This window comes from Mustela nivalis (assembly GCF_964662115.1).
Source record: "Mustela nivalis genome assembly, chromosome: 1".
Classification (NCBI taxonomy): Eukaryota; Metazoa; Chordata; class Mammalia; order Carnivora; family Mustelidae; genus Mustela; species Mustela nivalis.
In genome coordinates, this window is record NC_139020.1 from 184,809,174 (window position 1) to 184,815,173 (window position 6,000).

Below are 6,000 nucleotides of genomic sequence, written 5' to 3' on the forward strand. Positions count from 1 at the left end.
CTGGGAGCCTGCTTCTCCCTCTCTCTCTCTGCTGCTCCCCCACCCCCCGCCATACTCTCTCTCTGTCTCTCTCTCTCTCAGATAAATAAATAAAACCTAAAAGAAAAAGAGAAGAAAAAATTGGGGATGAGTTACCAGCCTCACAGGTTGACAGGAGACGGGGGACTTAGAAGTGATGTAGCTTAGCCTTCCATTCAATGCAGGAAGCTCTTCTAGAGCCTTCCTGGAAAGGACCTTCCTGTAAAGGTCTCCTTACGTGGAGACCTTTGGCGAGAGGCACCGTGCTGTTGCATTGGCAGTATAGGAAAGAGGCCGAGAACACAGATGCTGGCCGAAGCCAGACTGCATAGGTTCAAACGCGGGAGCCGCCAGTAACCAGCTGTGGCCCCTTAGGTATGCTACGGGACATTCTGTGCCTCAGTTTTTGTGCGCATAAACTGAGGATAGCGATAGTCGAGGGCAGGTATGGGGATTGATTTTACATATATCTGTAATCCTTCATCAAGGGTGTGTATCCCTGAGAACACTGCTTGGCCTATATTGAGTATCCTGTAACTATTTGCTATAATTATCACTGCTGTAAGGGTGTTCCACATACCAGGAAGTTCTTTTTCAGATGGAATAGGTTTGGCTTCTCTTATTCCTGACCATTGATCGCATTTCTCTGCGCTGAGATTACTCAAACCAAGGCTATTCTGCCTTCCACACAGGTACCCCCCCAAATGTCTGAAGATAATGATCCTGTCCTTCTTTGTTCTTACATTATAAAGGAGAGCTTCTTGCAAAGGCTGTTCCTTCTATGGAAAACACCTTGGCCCTCCCATGTTCATGTTCTAACTCAGATTCCTTCTTTCCAGATGCCTTTCCACTTCCGCATAATTGACGTGATATTTTATCCATGCTCTGTGTGTATAAAGATGAAAGGACTCAGTGCAGGTTCTCATAGCCGTGTTGCCGTTGTGGCCTGTGCCTTGTTCATCTTGGCAACCCAGCACCTAGCACAACATTCTTATTGAGTGAATGAGGTGGCCTATCAAAGACGAATGGGTGTACAGCAAAAGCCTTCTTTAAGGCATGTACATAGCATCTCCCTTGGAAACTAGAGTCTCGGGAGCCAGGAGACAGGTGAAATAACATTGACTGACTTTGTCCCACAATTGTAGGAAGCAGGCATGCCCAGAATTCCATAAGCTGATAATGTCGTCCCTATTCATTCCATCAGAAAGAAACGTTTTTACCGGATCCGTGGTTGTTGATTGGTTGGTAACAGGTTTTCAGACTCCGCTTTGTTGTGTAGATCCTGTCCATGAGGGAATTGAAAAACGTGAAATAAAGACTCAAGCAAGGATGAGGGAGCCCAGATAATGAAGAAATAAGCCAGGGAGTGACGCTAGGGACTGCAGAGGAAGGAGCGCCCCTGGGACCGGATGTGGCCAGAAGGTCCCTCGGAAGAAGAGAGACAAGACGGTATTCCGGTAGATGTCCCTGGGAGAAAGTGTCATAGACTTCGCAAGTGGAATGTCATCTAAAGGGACTTTTTAAGGGAAACTTTCTTTGCATTCAAAGTATTCTAGTCCGTGTTTTCTTGTGAGACTGAGTGAGATTCAGTGGTTTTTGATGTGCATTTTCTGCGAGACGGGCTGTTTCTTTGACTACGACATGGCCCAGAGCCCCAGCCACGTGCGAGCCCACTTGTGTCCGGGTTCTGTCTTGCCGGGTGGGTTAACCCTCAATCCTTGGCTGCTCCTGTTCTGTGCGAGGCTGAGCGGTGCTTCCCCGTAGCCCCTGGCAGCCCTGTAAGAGAGATGCTGTCTTAACTAAGATAGAAGTGGCAATGTTAACTAAGATAGAAAATGTACATAAAAGACCTCTTCTCCAGACCAGGCTATCGAATTCTACCAAGATATTGGCATAAAAGTCTTTGGTCAGTGAATCTCTATTGAAATGTCAGCTTATATTTGCAAAAGCCGCCCTCTCTGAGGTAATATGTACATCCTGAGGCTGCACAAAATACAAAAGGACTCGCTATTCCTATCCCGTGGTGGTCGCGTGTTCATACCTTCAAGTTGCTGTTTTAATTGCACGAAGAAGGGAAAGTTGACTTTTTCTAGTTGTTCAAAGGAAGGGTGATGTGTATACCCTTCCCATTTGGGGATTAGATTTACTTTCAAGGAAAGCATCAAACAAAACTATGGAAGAAATGGCACAGTGGTGAAACGTGGAAGAAGGATCTTTAAAAACAATTCCCTGTTGGACCATTTCTTCGAGAACATCAGCTTCTGCTTCTGTTAAAGAAATCCAGTCATCTTGCTGGTTTCCTAGCCTGTTGCTCTTTTGAGGTTAAGCTTTTCCACCTTCATTATAGAACACTTAGCATAAATGCCATAATTAGCAGCTTGGAATTGTGTATTTAGGTAATCTTCCCAGACAGCTCCATCAGAACTGGCCTCAGCTTTTCAGGAATTCGTTTGAGTTCATTATTTGACAGTTGGAACAATGCCAATTCGCTACCAAACTGTGACTTCATTTTACCACTAAATTTGACTTTAAAAATTTATAGAAAGCTTTTTCCCCAAATTCCCTCTGTTTAAAAGAGATTAGGCTCTTATACACCAACAGGGTAAAAGAGATGATCTCTGAAAGGTAGAATTACAGACAATCTTACTTTTCTTCTCTTGAGCAATAGTAAGAAGTCTAATGAAAAGTACATGTTATTTTTAAAATATGTTTTAAAATACATTATAAAAAGAGACTGTTTCTTTTGTGTCCCCAAACTTTCAGAGGAGGTAGTAGAGGGCATATTTCTGTGGCATCATTCACATGTGTTCTAGATTATTTATAAAATAATCAGAAAAGAAAATTCAGCAAAAATGAAGACGGGGTAAAAAAAAATTATGCATGGTGACATGCAAAAACAGGTTGTGTTATAAGTGTCTGCAAAGTTTGAAAGTGATTTAAGCTGGGTCTGGGGCAATTACTTGGCCAATTGAGGTCAAAAGCCACATTAAAAAAACAAAACAAAACACTGGGAACTCAAAGCAAAATTTTTTCCTGGTTTTTTCTTTTTTTTTTTGAAGTATAGTTGATGTGCAGTGTTCCATTAGTTTCAGGTGTACCTGATTTAACAAATAATAGTTTGATGCTCATCATGGTTAAGTGTAGTTACTGTGTGTCTACGATATTGTTGACCTATTCCCGATGCTGTACTTTTTATCCCCCAGACTCATTTATTTTTAACTGGAAGTGTGTCAATCTTAATGCCCTTGACCATATAAAAGTATTTTATTTTCATTAATTTCTTCTCTATACATATATAAAACCCACCCAAACTTTTGGAAGAAAAAAGAACAGAAGGCTTCTTGTTCTCTGGGTCTCTTGCTCAGAATGTGAGTCTATCATAGATGAAAATAAAATGGAGTCAGGCTGGAGTTTCTGCAGGCATCATCCATGGAAACCAAGGGAAGGCTGAGCATGGGTCGTGGGTGAAGAGATAATAAGAAGAAAGTTTCCTCTTCTCGGTTGCTGAATTGCCTGTGGAGCGGTGCCCACCCCTCCGCTCTGCTTGGGCGGGGCTGCTGTGCTCTCCTGAGGTTCTGTGACATTCCATGACCACGTGCCACATAGCTCTGAGATATGGCAGGGAAAATGTCACAGGGTAAAGCCAGTCTGTCTCCAGGCAGTGCAACACGGCTGTCAGAGGTTCTGCTGGGGGACCCAGTGAGTCTCAGAACACAAACACCAAGCTCTATGGATCTAAGGACAAGACACGTCTGAGAGCGGGCAGATGCTGAGCAAGTGCAGGGAACTGCATGACCCCCAGCGAAGGAGGGGGAAACGCAAGGACAGAAATCCACGCGCAGGCGACAGAAGCGGACAGGATGTTCACAGCTACCATGGAACAACTGTTGTTCATCAAAGGACACTCCCTAGAACCACCAGAACAAACACATACCTACATGGGGTCCACGGATAACAATATTCTAAGGTTTTTTAAGCTAAAAGGCAGTTTGCTTTGGAGCAGGCAAAATGCCCTATTGAAGATTCATAATTGCAAGGCACTTTATCAACCTCACGACGAGGAGGGTGCTGTCACCCCCAGTGCCTGCAGGAAAGACACAGAGCCGATTTGCATTCGGCTCAGAGCTAGAACGAAGGGAAGGGGATAGGGATTCTTCTAGAAAACGGATCTTCAGTTCTCGTGGCCTTTGTGTCCATGGCTCTCTTGGAGTTTAGTCTCAGTAAAGTGGGCAGAGAATAATGACCCCAGAAGTGAGCGAGGACACTGCAACCCCACAGGGAGCTCCATGGTTTGCACAAGATGTCACTGTCCTGGGGAGTCTGGATGGCTCAGTGGGTTAAGCCACTGCCTTTGGCTCAGGTCATGATCTCAGAGTCCTGGGATCGAGCCCAGCATTGGGCTCTCTGCTCAGCAGAGAGCCTCCTTCCCCCTCTCTCTCTGCCTGCCTCTCTGCCTACTTGTGATCTCTGTCTGTCAAATGAATAAATAAAATCTTTAAAAAGAAATAAAGAAAGAAAAAAAGATCACACTGCCCTATCTGCGCCCTCTGTCACGGGCAGAGCCAGCACACCCCGCCGCTGCCCAGCGCCAGCGCCCGGCCCCGCGCCAACGGAGACAGTTCCCGCTGCTGGAGGAAAACGCAGCAGATGATGCTTCATCGGGCTCAGGAGGGCATCTGAAGAGAAGAAAGTGAGATCCAGAAACAGAAAAGGAAAACCAGATCTTGTTCAAGTCACAGTGAAGAATTAAGGTCTGTTCCTCACCATACACCCCCTCTCAGCGCTTCCCCTCATGATGGACAACGTTGAAGTCTGACTTACTGACCTCATCACCTCACTTTGTCTAATTCCCTTGGAATACCTACACTTGGCCTTATTTCCTAAAATAACTTAAAATAGTGACTTTGTGCCTAGGTGAAGAGATGTCATTTTTTTTTTTTTTAAATTTGCGTAGAGTGACGAGCGTCTGCTTAACACATGATAGGCATTGGACAGCAATGAGCATGTCCCCTCTCCCCCACCCTGGATGTCCTCAAAGAGATGGGAGGCAGGGAGGCCAGGTGGAAATCTCCCAACACTCGTCCAGCAAACAGTGATAAGGTGGTCCCAGCGGGGTATTGGAATCCGCGGAGTCATACTTCAGGACCTCAGCCCTCCTTCCATTGGGCACCAGAACCTCCCGACCCACTGAAGAGAGAATTCCAGGACTTGGTGACTGAGCCGATCTAGGAGAAAAGAGAGAAAGAGGAGCTGCGGCCGGGGCTGGTTTTTCCGGCTTGGGTGGCCCAGTGGATGGAGAGGCCAGTCCCCCCGCGGGGAATTCAGGTCTGAGGGTCATCCTCGAGAACATCAATCACTGTGCCGTACTCAGAAGCCCTTGGGGGTTACTGAGCTGTGCTGCACTGTTTGCTCGGCTTTTTAATTTTCTCGCTTCTTCCTTAGCTGACACACTGTCAGCTGTCCCTTCTTGCTGCTGCCAGTGTGCCTGCCTCTAAGCATTTCCCTCTTTTACTTTCCAATTGGCTGCTTCTGAAAAACCCAAGAGGCAAGGTTGCTGGAAATGTATGGAAAACAAGAGTCTATAAAAAGCGATGGCCCACGGGCTAGGGTCTGTCTATAATAAATCGTCCGCCTTTGTGCCTTCTGTCTCTGCTGCTCCGAGGACCCTGATTCTAAGATTTTATTTATTTATTTGACAGAGAGAGATCACAAGTAGGCAGAGAGGCAGGCAGAGAGAGAGGAGGAAGCAGGCACCCTGCTGAGCAGAGAGCCCAATGTGGGACTCGATCCCAGGACTCAGATTATGACCTGAGCCGAAGGCAGCGGCTTAACCCACTGAGCCACCCAGGCGCCCCCGAGGACCCTGATTCTAAATGGATTGGGTCTTCACGGACCTGGCATTCACATAACTAAAGAGAGTTTAATTTCTTTTTTTATTTTTATTTTTTTCTTTTCTTTTTTTTTTTTAATTCAATTTTATTT